Raw genomic sequence first — 20,062 nt, forward strand, 5'->3', positions numbered from 1 at the left:
TTATTATTTTAAATACATTCATTTAGACTTGCTCAAATAATATATAATTATTTTTGCGTTTTATTTGAATATCCAAATAACAAATAACTTGTTATTTCAATCATTATTTAAATAATTATTTATTTAAATAAATTTATTTATTGCCCAACACTGTTTCGAGGAATATTCTAGAATATTCTTATCAACATCTTGGCTTTCCAAATGTTGCAATTTCTCGGGTGATGCAATCCTTTACAATAGCATCATTCTACGCAAAAACGCACACTTTTTGGAGTAACATTTCGGATTTTGTTCAAATTTAAATATGTTGTAGTCTCTTTAAACCTCTTTTGAAAAAGACGGACATTTGAAAATTGACAAAATTAAAATTATTTGAAGCGAACGCTGCACCGCGATATACAATCTCGGACGGCCGAAGATCACAGTGGGCTGGATCATAACATTTTACTATAACTCTTCAACCATAAGAGATATTGGGATGTTTTAGGGGTTGAATTTTTTAAAATGCCGAGATAGGTGTTTGATTAATTATATCAAAGAGCATTAAGACCAAGTATGAAGTAATTCCGACCACGAACAAAATATTGCTCATACAAACGTTGCAACCCCTTTTCACCCCCTTGGGGGTTGAATTTCGAAATATCCTTTCTTATCCCTTGTATAGATCATAATTAAGGAAACCTCTGTGCAAAAGTTTCAGCCTTCTAGGTCCAAGGGTTTAGCCTGGGCGTTGATCAGTGAGTGAGTCAGCACTGCATTTTTATTGTATAGAGATTTTTGGAATCATCTTTTAATTAATTCTTTCAATTTTGTTGTTTTAAAATAAAATTAAAAATTGTTCATTTGTTACTTATTTAGAAGTTTTTTTCAAGGAAGCGTTTCATTACTTGTCCCTGAGAAAACGTCCCTGTATTTATTTATATTAAACAGTGACTCACAAAGTTGTCTTTACGAATGTTGTGTTTTAAACTACATTTTGAGTGGAGATTTTAGTGTCTTTTAAAAGGTTTTCGAACTGTTAGTTTTCTGAATGAGAGACACGCAATGTCACGTCTGGATCGATGGAAAATACCATGAGAGCACGTATGTATCGTATATGTACATATTCCATAATGATGATCGAATCAGCAAGGCACACGTTTGCGCAGCACTTACCTGGGCCAATTTAAATAATCGAAGCAACGTCAGCGCGTGCTACAGCGAATAATTAGTGCACTTTCCGCGAACGAACGGAGTTCCATTAGGAGAAACACTAATTGAATTGGACTTTCCGCGGGCCATTGTCTCTGCCACTGAGCAGTCATTTACCTTCTTGTTTCGAGGTCTGTTTGATTATTTACAGAAATACGCGCGTCGTCAAGGCAAAATTGATGGTGTTTGTTAAATATCTATTTTGCAGGGCCCATCAAGTTTCTATACAAACAATTTTCAAAAATTCCCGATAGCTGCAGTGATCCTCATGATGATCTTCGTTAACAAACAGAGTCATTACTTGCATACTTTTGAACATTTTTGGAATAAACAATGGCATTCATGAGAATAATTATACGTTCTCCTAGAGAAACGTGCCAATGACGCTTACATTTTCGATGTAATAGTTAATTTCGCGAAACGGGAATGGAACAATCATTCCGAGTCCGTCGTCGATGGCATTACCGTAAGTTACGACGCGGCGCGAACGGCGCGGCGTAGCGTGGCGTGCATTATGCAACAATGGGAAGTTCCGTCTTAATTTACATGACGCGGTCGTAATTGCAATTAGTTATCGTCGGCTGTTACGATTGTATTACACGCGGGGATCAGCGACTCGCGCCACGGGGCACGACGAATCTGGGTTGAATTAATTGCTTCCCGATCGAAAGAGAGTCGCAGAATCGTCGGGAAGATGTTCCAGCCGGACAAATCGGAAGAACTTTGACGATGAATGGTCCGAATTAACATAAGATAATAGCCAGCGGCCGCTCATTAGAATATTCCACGGGAAAATGGTACAAACCCGACATTATCATTCGCGAAGAGAAATTGCTTCGATTCCCGGAGCGGAAATGAAAAAGTTTGAGGCTTTTCCCTCTTCCCTCGCGACCGGACGGATGAAAAGAGGAACATCCCGCGGCTCGCCGATGTATCGATTCAGGATTTTACGTTCGGTTTCACAATGTTATCCGTCGAACTGGCCGGGGCATTCAATCGACAGGAATCAATGGACTAATGACTCGGATAATCGACCAAGAAACTAAAATTTCAATTTTGTAGACTGTGAGGTGACAGCCTTTACAATTGCTGTTTCATTCTCCATTGGTCACTGAGAATAATAATGCTTTCTGACTGATCGCTGATCATTATAATCCTTCCTAACTGGTCACTGACCTAGATTAGGCCCCTGCACAATTGCGATATTGGGGGTAACCATCACTAGAATACTATAATATTATATGTATATTATACAGGGTGCGGCAAGATAACTTCCTTATTTGAAATGAGCGCTCTGAAGCTGATGGGAGTCCCAGGCGGGTGTGCGTGGTCTCGTTTGAGAGAGGGGGTCCTAAAGTTTTGTCAACTTGTGTTTCAGTCGTCATCATGCGTTGGAGTAACGAGCAGCGTGCGTTTGCCTTAAAGGCCTATTTCTCTAAGGCCGGCCGTTCGGTGGTTTCAACCCAGCACGCCTTCCGAAATCGTTTCAACATTGCGCCATTGGGTCTTGTCCCGGACCGGAAATAAATTCTGTTGTGGGTCACACCGTTCAGGGAAACTGGTTCTGTGCAGAAAAGAAGAACTGGAGACGCACGTCCCATCAGAACACCTGAGATCATCGAAAAATGGAAAAATAGGCCTCTAAGGCAAACGCACGCTGTTCGTTACTCCAACGCATGATGACGAGTGAAACACAAGTTGACAAAACTTTAGGATCCCCTCTCTCGAACGAGACCACGCACACCCGCCTGGGACTCCCATCAGCTTCAGAGCGCTCATTTCAAATAAGGAAGTTATGTTGCCGCACCCTGTATATGTTCCCGATATGATAATTATTAATACATAACATTGATGTTGAAAACGGATTGGTTAATGGAGCATACACATGCGGAATATTAAAATTTATTACTTTTCAAGAAAATACTAAAATTCCGTCTATATTGTGGTTAGATTTTCAATTGGCCAGAGTAGGAGTGAAAGTAAGAACTCGTTATCGTGATTATATGAAAAATGCAAATATTCATCAAAATTTAACACCAATAATAAAAATATCGAATCAAGTAAATATGTCGAGTGAGGAAAAATATCAAATCACACGTAGTCAATTTCCAGTGGTTCCTGCTGAAGCGATTACGATTCATAAAAGTCAGGGACAAACATACGAGAAAGTATGTTTGGATTTTAAAAAATCAGAAAGGCGAACTTTACAAATGTTGTATGGAGCACTGAGCAGAGTTTCAAAATTGAGCGCGGTTTATATATTTTGGGACAATTTAAATTAACAGTATCGAAGAAAACCAAGATCAATACTGCAAACCCGGATAATGATGAGTTGTATCGTTTGCGAAAAACTAATTAAGACAATTTATTTTGAAACATTAGTATGCTATAACAAGGAACCAAGCGAGCAACGAGCCTACGATGTTGGTTTAATGCGAGGCCATATAGCAAACATTTTGATAAGTAGAAAACTATTGAGTTTCCCTGAAAACGTATAATCTTCTTAAAATGTACACTTAATAATGATAATAATATACTACAACTAACTAATCGGGAAGTTCTTTGCGTGACTCTTGGAGAGTCACACACCAAATAACATCCGTACCACTAACCCTCTCGCGAGCTCGCAAAGCGAGCGAGCTACGACAACCCTACTTGCGAAGCTCGCGAGCAACAACACCCCTCTAGTTTTCTTTCTCATAGACACTTCTGCCGTTGTTTCAACAAATTACCATGCACCATACTGACGAATACCGCCCGCGCCCGTACAACCGATGACCACCGTTTTCTCGCGATACTGTACTAGGAAACACGCTCGGCCCCAGTGGAATTTCTGTTATTCTGCTTAGTTGCGTCGGGGGCCGCGCTCCTCGGCCGTCACGACGCCGACGACGCCGGTCGCCCGCCCCAGGGAGGAAGAAAATCTCGGATCGATCGTTTTGCATCGCCCGGGGGACGTCTATCGGCGGATACGTAGGAAATGGATACGAGTGGGCTCTCCAAGCCCGAAGGAAAATTCTCCGAAGAGCGTTATGCTGACGAGAGTTACGAGATACGACGGTCCCCCGCTCGATGGGGGGATGTGACGCGTTACGGTGATGGAAGCGAATTGTCAAGTTACGGTTATTCGGTAGCGACACTGTGTATGTTTACCACGCCTTGTCGTCCTTCTTGAACGGCTCTATCCGCCGGATAGATGGAGTCAGGAAAATTTTCCGATTGGACGGGACCACGGTCACGTGTCGGGCGTTAGAGGCGGACAGAATCCGATGGTTCCGCTTCGAGGAGTGCCTAAGAGATTGCTCGTTAACACTGTTAACCGGGGAAGCGAGTTAACCCGCTCAACCATAGTAGCTCCGCGTGAAAGCTAGCGCCTTTCAAGCCCTCTCTCTCTTCCCCCTTCCCCTTCTCTCTCTCTCTCTCTCTCTCTCTCTCTCTCTCTCTCTCTCTCTCTCTCTCTCTGCGCTTCCCCTAACAGAAAATACTCGATCGAAATTGCAAGTATCACCCTTGAAAAAGTTATTCGAGCCCGTCGATTAAAAACGAACTATCCGTGAACAGGTTTAACCACTTGCCCTACGATTTATTTCACGGTTTCAGCGATTAGAACTCTTTTTGTAGTTCGTAATTCCCTAAAACAGAAGAAAATTTTTATCTATTGTATGCCTACATGTTCTCCAATAACTATAGATTAACAAAACCAAAATAGAATTTCATCTCGGCTTAAAGGAAATGAATAACATCTGTTCAGAATCTTCATCGCGAGTCTGACACGACATTGTAGGGTGAGGGGTTAAAACTAAAAAATATCTATTTTTTACACGACTTGATTTGATATTTTTGTGCCAAGATCAGTTTTCAAAGTCGCGTATGTCCTGTTATATATGTACACATTATACACACACGAACACAATTACTTATATATATATAATATGTCGTCATCACAATTGAAGAGGATATTTACTATTTAGACGACTGCCTTTTCCCGCTGCTCGAGTTCCTCCGCGCGGAAAACAGAGAAACGAGCGTCGTCGATGTCTGTGGAAGCACATTCGAAAGCAAACGTCGGAACTACAGCGCGTAATTCACTTTTTGATGTCCATGAACGCGAAGAATGTTGCCGTAACTCGCCACAGTCGAGCAACGCAACGACTCCGAAAGCCGGTTGCTACTGTGCCAAAACTGGCCCGATAGCGAGCTTCCGCCGGCAATTATTGCGGAAGTTTATCTCGTAACATCTTTGGAGCGGTCTCATTGAATTGCGTTTGCGACTATCAGAACGAGCTACTGGCAACGCGAACTGCCCGGTGCTGTGCTTCCAGTTATGATAGTGCGAAGGGGATGGAATAAAATGTAAAAGTCCCCTGTGTTTTATTGGTACTTCCTAAATGCGCGAGTGGAAGAGTAAGTATCGCGTAATAGACCGGCGGATTTTATGCATGTCTGGCGAAAATAAATAAGTACAATTCAGAGCAGTAAACTGATTCTAATCAGAATTTACGAATACCAATGGATTAATTTCAACTTGTTGAAATCGTTCAAGGAAGAAAGATATTCATAAAATTCAGAAACGCTAATGAAATTCAAAGAGATTCACAGTCTGACTCGAACATTATGAAGACCAAGAGGAAACACGACAACTTCCGAAATCGTTTCACACTCGGAGTTCGCCTAAGCACCGAACACTTCTGGCAGCCGAGCGGTCTCGCGCGAAACATGTGCGTCGAATAGCACGTGTCCGGTTCTCGGAATAATGGAAAGTGCGATCGGCCGGGACAACGTAAGAAAATGCATCCCGATCGCATCGGACAAACGCCTGGTCTCGAAACCGGTGAAAAATGTATTTGGCAAGGTTTCAGCGCGGAGATCCACGGGACACGGTTTTTACAAGGACGATCAGGGAACCGGAAATCCCGATGTTTCCGGCACTACTATATAGCGAAAATTTTCAAAATATGATGCTGGATAATCCCGCACGAAAGAAAATTCTGTATTCGTTCCCAGGGATGATTGCACTCCACAAAACATAATGAGGACAAAAAAATAAGTTGTTCCGAATTTTCTGAACATTGGTTTCCCTAATTCTTTCTCTACGTTTTAAGAAGAAACTGCATTCTTGTAAATAATTAATGACTGCGATCGTTGCAATCAGATTCGTAGCGATAATGGCAAAAAGGCAACATTAAGGATCGTACATTTGTGCCAGAAGGTGGAAATTCAGTGAATTGTGTAGCGGACGTCCGACCCAGTGCAGTCTCGTACTACTAGCGGAGAGACAGAACTAATTACAAAGGAGAAATGAACGCGAGCTTTTTATAAGGGAAACAATTTATACTTGAGAATAATGGAACGGTGGTCGGACCCCTTGTGATCTAATTGCACCACGAATGTGAAAAACAGAACGTTACTTTTTGACTTTTCAGAACGATACTAAATTGCGTTCAAGTGTTTTATTTGCACATTCAACTTTTGTTTGCACATCTCTCGCTATTACTAACAGTCTCGTTGATACGAGAATCAATTTAGACGAGACACCTATGTATATCATTGTTTCCCTTTTGTAATTCGAGCTTTCGAACACAAGTGCATTCAGCGTCTCCATTCTATTCATTGCAATCTGCAATCTACCGGAGCGTGTTCGCTCGACAAGTCGCAGGCTGTATTGGACTGCCATGCCGGGCAGGCGAACTCATTGACACTTCTTGTACAGGGAACAGTTGCGAAGTTAGCGCGACAACCGGCGACGACAGAGGTTTGGCATGAACGTTCGTTCCCACAGGTGGTCGGTCGGCATTCCCGATGTCAATGGCACTCGGCCGTCACCGACCGACCACTGCCACTGTTACGAAACTGTTGGCAGCGCCGAGGATTCGAGCGAGCACAAAAACTTGACTGCCCTAATGAGGTAATAATAAAAATGGCACGCGATCGCCAGACTGCGAATCCTTCTACAAAATAATACATTCTGCATACAGTGGATAACAAAAGTAAGTTAATACTCATATTTTCAATAATGAAATCACGATAACAGTAATATTTATTCACTTATAGAAATAAACAAGTTGATTACATATTTAATGGTAATGTTGAAAACAAAAATTTTTCACAATAATCACAGTGATCTGAAGATTTATCAAGATATTGATCTTTCTATACTAAATATACAAAATTTGGTGTGCCAAAAGTAAATTAAAGTATCGTTTAATAACACTGTCCAACACCAAATCTGTTTCACAATTACATTGTGATGGTGATACTTATGGAGTTGTATGCACTGATTCCGAATCTGCCCTTAATTTTTCTCCTAGACGAACAGTTCTTGAGAAATAAGACTTCGAAAAAAAAATATTTTCAACTTTAAACAAATATTGTGATGGTATTATAAAAGATCTTGAATTGTTCTTTACAGCAAAAGATTCTGTAGACTTTCCCGTATACAGTGATATCTAATACTAATACATTATGAATGTTTAAACATGTTTAAACAATCATTAAAGACGGAGGGACACCACTTTTGCAGCAACTTTTCAGGATATTTTTGAATTTATCTCAAAAAATAAGGGTTCAGCGGAAAATCGAACTATAAGACGCGATAGAGCAGACTTTTATCTTAAGAAATCAACCTTTGAAGTTTGCTACGTCGACGTTTTTTCCCGAACCAGAAATCAAAATATCTTCACCCGGCATGAGTTGGCCAATTTAGGTTGAGATCGCGCTAGTGGTGAGCGCCACTGGCGGCAACTTATTGTTAATGTTGTAATGGCGATGATAACTTACTTTTGTTATCCACTGTACGTATGATTCATTAAAATCACTAAAGTCATTAAAAATCATTGAAATCATTAAAAATCACTAAAATCATTAAAAGTCGCTGACTTCATTACTTCAGTACTGAACTACAGTAATAATAATTTCGACTGAGCTAGATGCTTTAATGCTTTTTATGTGTTCATGTTTGATATATAAGATTATTAGGTTGTAAAGAAAGAAATGCAAGATTTTTGTTCCGTTGCTTTAATTGCAATTTTATACCAATAAATATTTACCTTACTTTAATGAGTTATATTAATGTCATTTTTAAAGCTTGTCTTACGCTCTATTTAATTATGCTTTTGATATCTCATTTTATTGAAATTTTTATTACATTATTTGGCTTTTATTGCAGGATGTCAAAACGCGATTTTCGCATTATTTTTTTCTATGAGTTCAAACTAGGCCGAAGTGCCGCTCAAGCGGCTCGGAATATCAACGAAATATGGGGCGAGGGAAATTTAAACTAATGCACAGTGCAGCGCCTGGTATCAGAAGTTTCGCGCTGGCAACGACAGCCAAATAATTTCATAAAAATTTGAATAAAATGAAATATCAAAAGCATATTTAAATAGAGCGTCATATAAGCTTTAAAATGACACATAACTCATTAAATTAAGGTGAATATTTATTGGTATAAAATTGCAATTAAAACAAACGAACAAAAATCCTGCATTTCTTTCTTTACAACCTAATAGAATAAATCCGACAGTGAGACATTATTTCTATGGCTGCTTTTAAATTGAAGGGGTGGAAAACCCCTCTAAACAGAGGGCGAGAAATTTCGTTGAAAATGCAGAAACTTTTGAATGCAGTGTATTTTTTAATGAACAGAAAATTATTTATGCGTTTGAAAACATTAATACATTTTGTAACAGTACTTTTACATTATTTACATCATTAGATAAATAACGCATGAAGAGCAGGACTTAAGTCTCAATTTTCCCAATGAAGGTTTGAATGCAGATTCCCTTTTAAATACAAAATAAAGACATTATGACATTGTGAAACGTCGCTCTCGTTGGTGGAACACAGCGACGATCTCAGAAGCACGTACAGCACTTCGACCGGAGATAAAACGATGAAGACAGTATACTTTCCGACATTCCGACTTTCCGAGCGACAATGCGTCAACCAGCGCATTATCAAGTGAGGAGATTAAAAGAAGAGCAATTACCGCTAGGCTAGACCGACGCGAGACAAATCCAGCATCGCGATAAAAGAAGCACGGCCGAGGCCGCTCGATGCAAATAAACTCCCATTCACTTCTCTCGCGAATTAAGCTCGCAACCGGAGCGAGCCTTCAAACAAACGCTCGTCTTCTTTCTATTCGCAAATAAACACTGAGCGTAATTTCGCTCGTGCTGGGCCCGGAATCCGATAAAACTGAAATTCTTTCGAAAAACGAGCACGATTCTTCTTGAACAACAGTCTTCAACTCAAAACAACATAGTTACACCGCGGATTTGATGCATTTACGAGAAAATTAATGCGAGAAATGTAAAGTAGCAAAAACCTCGAAGGAATTTAAAGATAGTTTCCGTTTCCTCAGCTTAACGAAATGCAACTTAAATTCTATTTTTATCTTGCATGAAAGTAAAAAATTTAATGATAATATATAAATAAAAATTTCTTCGTCGAATTTTCAAACAATCGAATATTGAGGACAACTTTTGTTGTTCATGCGAGTATACATATTATCGTTTACGAACGAGGTCAAAATCGAAAAGGGAATAATTCTACAGAAAAAAGTGAATGGCAAATGAGCTCGAATAGAATGAAACTTTATCAACATCAGACTCAGATTTGGAGAAGAACAAGTTTGGAAATCAATAACGCGCGCTCTCGCCTTCTAGCATGGCGTGTTGGATGAATTTTCAAACCAGATTTTCTCGAAAACTGATCTCCGTACGAGAAAAAATGGACGCGCAAAAGAAATTCGGCAATTTATAACAACAAGTCACACGAAGTTTGCAAGAAAGAAAACATAAGAAAGGTCTCGAGGAATGATTATGGAGATTCTACTGTCACAATGATCGTTCATCTGCTGGCAGAAAAATAATAATTTGAGTGGTCCCGTTGATCTTGACTATTGTATTCGAAGTCGGAACCTCGATGGCCAGTTTGTTTGTGAGAAAAGCGTGATTTATGCGAGTTTGAAAATAAAATATTAGCGACTGAAATATCGGGTTCTGTGAACGGCCGCAATGTACGCCGTCGATTAACAATTTCACCGTGCAACTGCGGCGATTATTAAACGCGTTTCGCGCAACACACGGCCGCGGCCGACATTGAGCGCCAATGGGATTCTGGCGACGGGGCACAAATTGCTCGGTTAATGTAGACGTTACAATAATTCCGCGGGTAACGCCGCAACATCCGCAAGCCCATTACTGAACACGCTGGGGCCAAGGGCCTCAATAGCGCCGGGGTTTGAAGGCTTTGAGCCGGGCCATCAAAGTGGAATAACGATTGTTGATGTGGAAATTAAGCGCGAGACGACCGTGGAATTTCCGAAATCGGCCTATTACAGCGACGCCGCCCTATCGCGACTTTACAATGAAATTCTGAAGGAGAGGCGACCCTATAAATCGATTGAAAAAATCTTGTTTCTTAAATCGTATATTTAATTTATCAAACGTCAATAGTCGCGTTTACTTACAATAGATTTCTTCATTGTCATGAAAGGGTTAACATTAATCTAAAAAAGTGAGTGTGAAATATGTGAAGAAAATATATAAGAATTTGAACGAACGAATCGAAGGGTTGTAAGTATTGCAATACATTCGAAAATGTGTAAACGAGAATTATTAGATGAAGTAATACAGTCCTCGACAAAATAATAAGACACCTGGCATATTTTTAAATTTCTTATATTTAAAGGTAGAAAGTGTACAGGGTGTATAAAAAGTAATGGTCATCCGTCCTAGGGGCGAATCTACATCTCTGGATCGGTGGACATTTGTAAGAGAAACTTGCCGCAAAATTGTTTATAACAAAGAAAATTGTTGTTAAAGTTTTTTTTTACATCAACGCCTTCTACTCATCGAAAAGAGAAAATGTTTGAAAGGAACCATATGTCGCAAACAAATAGTTATTGATATATTAGCTGTTAAAGTTTTTGCAAAATTTGATTGTGTGGACTTATACGTATAGACAAAAGCCTACTACTACAGTCGACACGTCCGTGTCGATGAGACAGAACATGATCGTGTGCATGCCTCGAACTTGGTACGGGTCTAGCGACGAATGTCCCTTTTTTCGTTTTGCTCTAGGCACGCACACGATCATGTTCTGTCTCATTTGTTTGCGACATATGGTTCCTTTCAAACATTCTCTCTTTTAGATGAGTAGAAGGCGTTGATGTAAAAAAAAACTTTAACAACAATTTTCTTTGTCATAAACAATTTTGCGGCAAGTTTCTCTTACAAATGTCCACCGATCCAGACGTGTAGATTCACCCCTAGGACGGATGACCATTTCTTTTTATACACCCTGTACACTCCGTTATATCCTGAATATTACATACTATCCCCAAAGTAAACACGCAAAATCTTAGGATTGTATCGCATACCATAGCAAAATTAGAGAAAGATATGTGAACTCGGACTGACATTGCTTCGACAAAAGTATAATACATTTGGCTTATTTTCCAATCATGTGACTTCTACCATTAAGTGTTCTACTGCGAACGTATTCAGACGTTGAATTTTGTGATTTTCTTACAATAATAAGTACATTTATTACAATGAAAAATAAATAATAGGTCCAGGAAAGCAGTTAGATAAAAGTGAGGTCGATCGATTCGTTCTGTTGCGCACGGAAAAGTACAGTATTAATAAAATTGCGAAATTATTAAACAGAAGTAGGTGCGCGATATATAATGTGTTAAAAAATCCAAGTGCTTATGGAGAAACGGAAGGAAGTGGAAGACATAGCGTTACTTCCGAACGTGATAAACGAGCAATTTTGCGTGTTGCGTCGAATTTTAAGATCACAACAAGACTAATAGCCGAAGAAGCAGGTGTGAAAACAAATTTAAGAAATGTACATCGCATTTTACAAGGAAGCAAACGGAAGAAATTAAAACAACGGCCACCCTTAATGGAGAAACACAAAGCAGCACGACTAAAGTTCGCTTGTGAACAAGTCCACTGAATGAAAAACTGGAAAAAAGTCATTAGTAGTGTCGAGAAAAAATTCAATCTAGATGGCCCCGACGGCTGGGCCTACTACTTTCATGATTGCAGAAAGGAAGAACTCCATTGATGTTGCCGTCAAATGGGTGGTGGCAGTGTTATGATATGGGCCGCTATTGGTTATTATGGAAAAACAGAAATAAACTTTTTATCAGGTCGGATGAATACTAATAAATATATTGAACTAATAGCAGATCAGTTAAACAAACCTGCAGCTTGTATCACGCGCTGTCACTATATTTTTCAAGATGGTAATGTAGCAATCCATACTGCAAAATTTGTGAAACAATTCTTTTCTTCAAAAAATATTAATATTGTGGAATGGCCCGCTCGTTCTCCCGATTTAAATATTATAGAAAATGTGTGGGGAGATTTGTCAAGACGATTCTGCGCAAATGGGAGACAACATAATAACGTAAATGAACTAAAAGAAAGTATAAATCACAATTGGACACATTTAGAACAAAAACGAATCAAAAAGTTATATAAAACTATCCGAAAGCGATTACTAGACGCAATTCAATTCAAAGGAGATATCACAAAGTAGTAATTCTGTAGTTTTATTTGCTTAATCAAACATTTTTCTGTTAGTGTCTTATACTTTTGTCGAAGTAATGTCAGTCCGTGTTCACATATCTTTCTCTAATTTTGCTGTGGTACGCGATACAATCCTAAGATTTTACATGTTTACTTTGGAAATAGTATGTAATATACAGGATACAACGGAGTGTACATTTTCTACCTTTAAATATAAGAAATTTAAAAATATCCCAGGTGTCTTATTATTTTGTCGAGGACTGTATTTCAAGGGTTAATTGCTTGGTTTCTTGAAAGAAGAAAATATCCAGAAAGTTCGCAGCGACCGGATCAGAGTTTAGCCTAAAATCTTGAACCAATTATTTTTTACGGACACCATCAACGGTTGCTGAACCCCTTGGGATCCAGGGGTAGTGGAAAATGTTCCGGGACATAAAGAACTTTCTGAACGTCACCCTAGCTTTCCACTCCCACTCTCTCTTTCTCTTTCTCTTTCTCTTCCCGGCTGTTGTAACATTTTTTCTCCTTGTTCACCCTCTGCACATTCCCTCTACAAGGTCAAGGGACGGTGGTTGCGTTGCTATGGGGACGCACGAGTTTAGGTGAATGCGTCGCGTCGCCCGTCTTCATCCCTTTTCCGCGTGTGCTAATCGCGCGTTCCTTCGCACTTTATACGAGTCATGATGAAAATTATGGGAAGTACCGTTCCTCCTACAGAGATCCCGATACTACTTATTACGATAAAATTACGACGAAATATCGTAGCTCCACTTTCGAGGTGTACTTCCCTCCATAAGGTCACATTGAAGAATCATCTGAACTTTAAAAGAAACAAGCGACTTCAATTTCCCTCTGTCTCACTCTGTTTCATAAGGAAAGAGTTTGAAAAATCTCAGTTGAAAGGTGTGAAAGTTGAGACTTTATTCTTCGACGTACGATCACAAGTAGAGTTTTCGTTTGTCGCATCAAATGTTCATCTGTATAATTTCGCCCTGATGTGGTGTTTGAATTTGATAATTTCTTTTACACCGTGTGCACAAGGGGACCATGGAGAGTTTCCTGATGTGGCCTCGAGCGAGTCCTCCGCGAAACATTTGAGCATCACGCCGACTAACATCAATCTCGTGTTTGTCTTGTTGTTCAGCCGACGAAATGATGTTTGCGTTAAATTCATGAGTCGTGTTGCTGTGTCTGTCGACGAGCGAGCTCGGTTTGCTCGTGGCGTCTTTCAACCGGATGTTGCGGACAAGTAATTATTGGACGTACTCGGCGTGTACCTAATTCTATCTAGTACACCGAACTACCTGACATATCCACTTTTCAATGGTGTACACAACTAACTAGAATAATTACACATTGCCCGGCTAAACTAAAAAGAATCCGACGCTCCACTGATTAGTACGGATAACAGAGATTCCACTCTATCGAGGATTAAAGACGCAAATTGGATCGAAATTGGGTCGTGTTTGGGGTCGTTTCGATCAGGGAAGAGTCGCGCGTATGTTGTTAAAAGTTTCGTAAAAAATAATTACAAATAAAAAGTAGTAACAATCTAAGAGAGGGACTTAACTACGCATCTAAAATTGATTACAAGCTCTGAAATGACGTGTGCGATTAATAATAATTGCGCATTGCATGGATAAATGGAGGAGTCGAATATTTCGAGAAAGAGGGTAGCTTACTTTGTCATCGAGAGGGAAATGCAGGGAGATGTCTGGTCACAAATACAATTTATCCAATCGTTCGTGGAACTGAAAGGTGTCCGGAACGCAGATCCAAGTATCGGTGTAAAAATTGTCAGAAATTTATGGGACGGGGGTAATAACGCGTCGGAATGTCTGCGAGATCGTAGAGGAGAGCGTAGTTCCTCGGTCGACATGGAAGTAAAACAGATGGAGGCATGAATAATTTAGTATTGGATAATTCAATTTTTCAGATTCGAGCGGTGCAGTCCGCGCGCGTTCCCGATCTTCCTTTCGCGGCGACCATAACCATCCCGCCTCTATGTATCTCTGGACGTTTGCAGCTTCCGAAGATTCTTCTTTCTAGAAAGAAATCTCCCTGTCCGGACGACGAAAGTATAAATCAAATGTATCGCGTGAGCGTTGCATGCGCCGATGCGCCACTGATTTACGACGCGAGAAAACGGAAAACGTGCACGTAAATAAGTGTCCGGGGGGTTGGTGGTGGGGAGGATGTATTTAAAGATTACTTTGAGGGGCGACGTCGTTACGTAGGGCTCAAAGGATTAGCACCCCGCAGAAAAACTGCATAAAATCTTTATGCGACTTCCGCCCAGTTTTTTTACGCGCCTCCTTAAGACTTTGATCTCACAGCCCAAAGTTATTGCAGTTGTCGAGTTTTCGATTAATCGCCGGCCGTCCCCGTTTCTGTGGATATTGTACTGCGACCAATGTTATCGAAAAAGGAGGAAAGATCCTGTTCATCTGTCTTGTTACTTAATTGCTGCCGCTATAGATCAGAATCTCTGAAACGGAGCTGCTGCTAATAAATCTCTGTCATCGTAATTTCGCCCCGGGAAAGTCTGATTATCGCAAATGCAGCGAACAGTACAGCACGCCTGCTATACCTAGGGATAATAGTGTTCGAGGTGAATCCGAAATAATTCGAATTTTTGTAATTATAGATTAACTTTATTGTTCAGTTCAGGTCTTACCTTAAAATAATAATCAATGACGAATTTCCAGATTTATTCAATAAAGTTTATTAGGAGGCACGTAAAATTTTAAAAAGCGTTTCGATCCGCTCGTAATTACCCAAGATACTGAACAGACTAAGTAATTCGCTGTCCGAATATGTGACGCAGAGAAACTGCAGCTCACCAGATGGAATAATTCACTGGAAACAACCGAACGAATGTACCGACGGATGCACTACCCGCAGCAGTCGTCAACTTCGCTTCGTATGAATTTTGTTTTATCACAAAACAGCCGTAAAACGTCTAAAATTAGTACGCGGCTGTATCGGGCGCATTTATTCTTGTTCCTGGTAACGCTGCTGTATTACCGCAAACAATTCCAGAATAGAAACAACATCGTGAGGGTGGGAGCTGTTGTGCATCTGGATGAATTCGTCTGTTTGGGGGTTGCGGAAATTGTTCACTTTCACAGTCTACCGAAACACCTCTCACATTAGTTGTGATATAACACAGGACGAAAGCACATTAGTCGTGTTAGGCACTTTCGATTTCAACCCATAACGTTGTGCCTTACGAGTTTCCACAGTGATTGATAAAAATTCCTTGTTGAATCAAATTGGTTATATGTTATTCGGCTTTTATTTATTTTTGATTAATTAATTGACGACACGTCACGATGGAAACGTCGCGGCTATTTACAAGCGGGAAGCAGGGAAGTTGCTCTTGAAATAATGCCAACGTCGGATTAATAGTTTCTCGCTCGCGGAAGACAACATCAAGGGCGTCCTCATGGGAGCCGGGAGCCCCGCGATGGCTGCAGCGTTGCAGGGACGACGCGCGGCGGGACTGCATATCAGTTTCGATGAAACATTATTTTCCATAAATATTCAGTTTGATCGTCGACGTAATATCTCTTGTCGCGCGACAGAATTTAAACGGGCCCCGAAGTATTCCCGACGGGAGACAAGTTACATCCGAGACACGCCGCTTCCGCTCGTTCTCCGGAAACTTTTAAACAGTTCGATCAGAGCTCTCGCCTGGATTTTCCGAAATTTTCGCGGAAACACGCCAGAGGAGAAGCGCCGCGTAAAATTCGCCTACTACTCCTGGAGACGCGTCACATTCGAAGAACCAGCACTGCGAGAGACGGATTTATAATGTAGGTACTCGTCGCACGATTAGGTGTTTAAATTTAAATTTCGAAGCAGCGCGCGGTGCGCGAAATCGATTCACCTTGACGGACCGCATCGCGCCTAGAAAACCGCCAAAGGTCAACGTCTACGACACTGTCAACGGGCACTGCCGTTTAACACCTGCTTTCAGTTAGCCTGTGAACGCCCACGACCAGCTTTGCGGAATAATGGATGCTATTTCGGTGAGGCAAACACACTTTCGCCTCGTTCTTTATCAGAATTTTCAAGTGGGGATTTATTGTAGATCATCCGTGTTGATGTATTCTTTACAGGTAGTTTTCGATGAAATTCTTTCCTCCAATTTTCTGAACAACGTCTAGAACGAAAGAATACAATTCTCTTTTGGTCTAACGTCTTTAGCAATGGATTGCAAATCTCCTTTTTACTGAATACAATGATTTATGAAACGAAGACTCAACCATCGACTCGCAAATTGGTAACATGTATATTTAGTAAAATACACTTCCTCAAATTACACTTGTGAACATCTCTCTGTCTTCCAAAAGGAAAATTCGTTAAAGCAGGAATCGTTCCTGGGGAGGGGGACGAAGTGAAATATTTCTGACTTCTCACAATCAGTCGCAGCTGCAGTCGAATGTTTATGACTTCGCATGCGACGTGATACTCCCTAGGATCCGGGAAACGCGGATAGTGCTTCATCGTGCAGCCTTGTTAGAGTTCCAGCAGCCGTGTCAACACGGCCACATCCGTCGGGTTAAAGAACAAGAGACAATTAAACCCGGAGGAGTCTCGAGCGAGCACACAACCGAGGGAAGTTCGCCACCGTTAAAAATCTGCCGAGTGGCAGAGGTGACCAGAGGAACTAGTTTTCAACTAAGTTACGCCGAAACGGAAGCGAGGGTGCAAAAAGAGGGGACCAGTACTTTTGCCGGGCGATAATGCACTCGGAACCGCAGTATCCTGTCTTTCCGAGGGAAAAGGGGGTCATCGTGCCGCAAGTAGTCGCGCGCTTCCACATTGACAATTGGCTGGCTCCGGGTATTACACAGAGATCGAAGGTCAAAAGGATCGGGAAGGATAAGGGATCGACGTCGAACTGTGCGACCCCGATGTGCCTCGAGACGCGTAAGAAATGGATAGACAGAGGAGTCGATTTGTCAGACGTCCGACTTGCCTTTCAATTCTAAGCTTCCGAGGGGCGGAGAATGCGCGAGGCACTCCCTCCAAGGATATAGGAAGAAATCTACGTGTTTACTGTGCCACCGAGAATATCGTCCTACGAGGGGTTGATACTTAACCACTTCAAAAAGAACATTTTACAGTTTCGTCGATATTGGCGCTTCTCATCCCTTAAATTTGGTTTCTTCGGGGTTCAAACGATTTAAAAAATCTCTTTTTATTTCGAATTAGACAAGACAAAATATAATGTTTTTGATATTTTAATAGAAATAGTAATGCACTTTTCATTCCCCGCGTTTTTCCAAACGCATTCAATAAAAATGATTCTGTCCTAATTGTAAGACGAAAAGGAAAACGCGTGACATTCGCGGCAAAAATTTAATACAGCTTCTATTTAAATTTAAGCGAGCATACTTGAAAAAATGTCCCCACATGCTCCGACGCGGATTGCCCGCCAATTTCGAATTCCACACAAAATTTCCGGATCGATCTTCATCGACTTTTATCGTGCCCCTGAAGGTAGACGTTTTCCTATGCACGTACACGTCGGTTTAAAAATAAATCTCCTTGTATGCGTTTACCTCGTAACCCATGGAACACATATCGCACATTACCCAAGATTCCCCTCATGACAAGTCACAGTTTCATTAGCTTAATTAAGTGATACAATTCGACTCGAGAACTCTCTGACCGGTACATTAACGAGAGCGTTATTCGAGCGAACGATTCACGGGAAAAATAATATAATGACGTAGCTTGAGGATGGTTTAACGTGGTCAAGATTTCGGCACGTAATTTTGACAGAAATACAGCACTTACCATTTCTGCATCACTGTCGAGCAGACGCTTTGAGGCGTCCCTTTAAGTTTCCGGCATGGTGATGGACCGGCGTTGCTCCGTTGCAGGCCAGCTCGTATTCCCCGTTTTAATCAGATAGGAAAATTTCGGGAACGGCGAACGGTGTCAATTTTGATTTCTGCAAGTGTGTACGAAGAAACGTTGAACACGATCAGCACGACAAACAAACCATAAAAAACGAGACACGCACACGCGTCAGGCGCGAGACCAACTGACTGACTCTCGCGATTTCAGTCGTAGTTCCCGCACCAGCGCCACCTGTTCTACGAGACGGTTCCTCCGATTCTACAGGGTGGCAATTAAGTAATAAACACCCGGGGATCAATCCCCACAATATATTGAATAGATACTTGTAAAACAATCGCCCCACTAAATTGTTCACGCCGATCAAAATCGCAGTTGAACTACTTCAATGCATCCACGTGCATTCATAAGGGTTTCCCAGATTTTATGGAAAGTTTTGGAAACCATCGCAGCCAGAAGAAAATGTTACACACATGGAAATTATTCGTCTTTATTTTTCATCTAAGAATCTTCAAGAATTTTATGTTCTGATTGAAATATAGTGGACATTTTTCATACGACACTTCGAGGCTGTTTTTGCCCCCTAAACGCCGAGATGTATTCCTGTTTGCTTCGGTTAAGGTAGAAAATTGTTCGTATGCATAAACATCCGTGATCTAATAATAAACTAGGGTTAGTCGTCTTAATACGTGCTTAATGTGAAATACTACGATGTTGAAATATCCTGACGAAGCTATTTATCGACAGCGAACGCAATCGGTTACGTTTGTCGTTCGTTTCAACTCGCGGGCAAATGTATATAGAGGTTGTAAACAGGCACGTTTTTGCAACAGAATGTTGAAGAGAAGCCCGCAACTCTAGTTTTGCGTGGGATTCTTTGAACCAATGTAGAATAAGATAAACGCGTCAGCTTCATTTCTGCGCGATTATCTTTCAGATATGGTGCGGTTTGTGCAACTATCGTGGTACATGTGTGTGATTAAACTCAAACTCTTTCACACAGTATTCCTGAAAACGTGAAAAATTAGCAAGAAACAGAACTAAAAAATATATCTAAAGCAATAAAGAATAATCTTCTGATAGCATTGGAATTTCTCTGTGACGTTGTTATTACTGCGGATATGAGATTACAAGAACTGTATAAGGTCATTTAAGCGTATATCCCTTTGATTAAATATTTTGAAATATGGAAAGTATTTCAACACTAAATTTTTAGCAGTTTTTTTCAACATATTTTTGCGCGATATAGCGAGTGAAAAACAGGAAACACTTTTCCTTAGAAATGTTACAGATTGAATAGAACAGATGAAATAATATAATAGAGTAAAGTATTTCGAATACTCAGATAGTAATAAATAACTCCATCACGATAGAATTTCCCAGAATTCGTATCAATATATGTACTGATAAAGATTAATCATCGTATTTACACGTATATATCGCCGTCTATT

The 20,062-nt window shown here is 40.6% G+C and overlaps 1 protein-coding gene across 1 annotated transcript in view; it reads right to left on the reverse strand.

Annotated features, from left to right (window-relative positions):
* The window catches only part of Dgk (diacyl glycerol kinase 1), a 127,513-nt gene extending 108,689 nt beyond the window's left edge, over nucleotides 1–18,824 (reverse strand). The window contains exon 1 of the mRNA XM_076424478.1: nucleotides 18,549–18,824. The gene's annotated coding sequence lies outside the window, so the exon portion shown is untranslated. The remainder of the gene's footprint in view (nucleotides 1–18,548) is intronic.
* Nucleotides 18,825–20,062: the final 1,238 nt, after the last annotated feature.

The sequence above is a fragment of the Lasioglossum baleicum genome, chromosome 5 (genome assembly GCF_051020765.1).
Source record: "Lasioglossum baleicum chromosome 5, iyLasBale1, whole genome shotgun sequence".
NCBI classification, from domain to species: Eukaryota; Metazoa; Arthropoda; class Insecta; order Hymenoptera; family Halictidae; genus Lasioglossum; species Lasioglossum baleicum.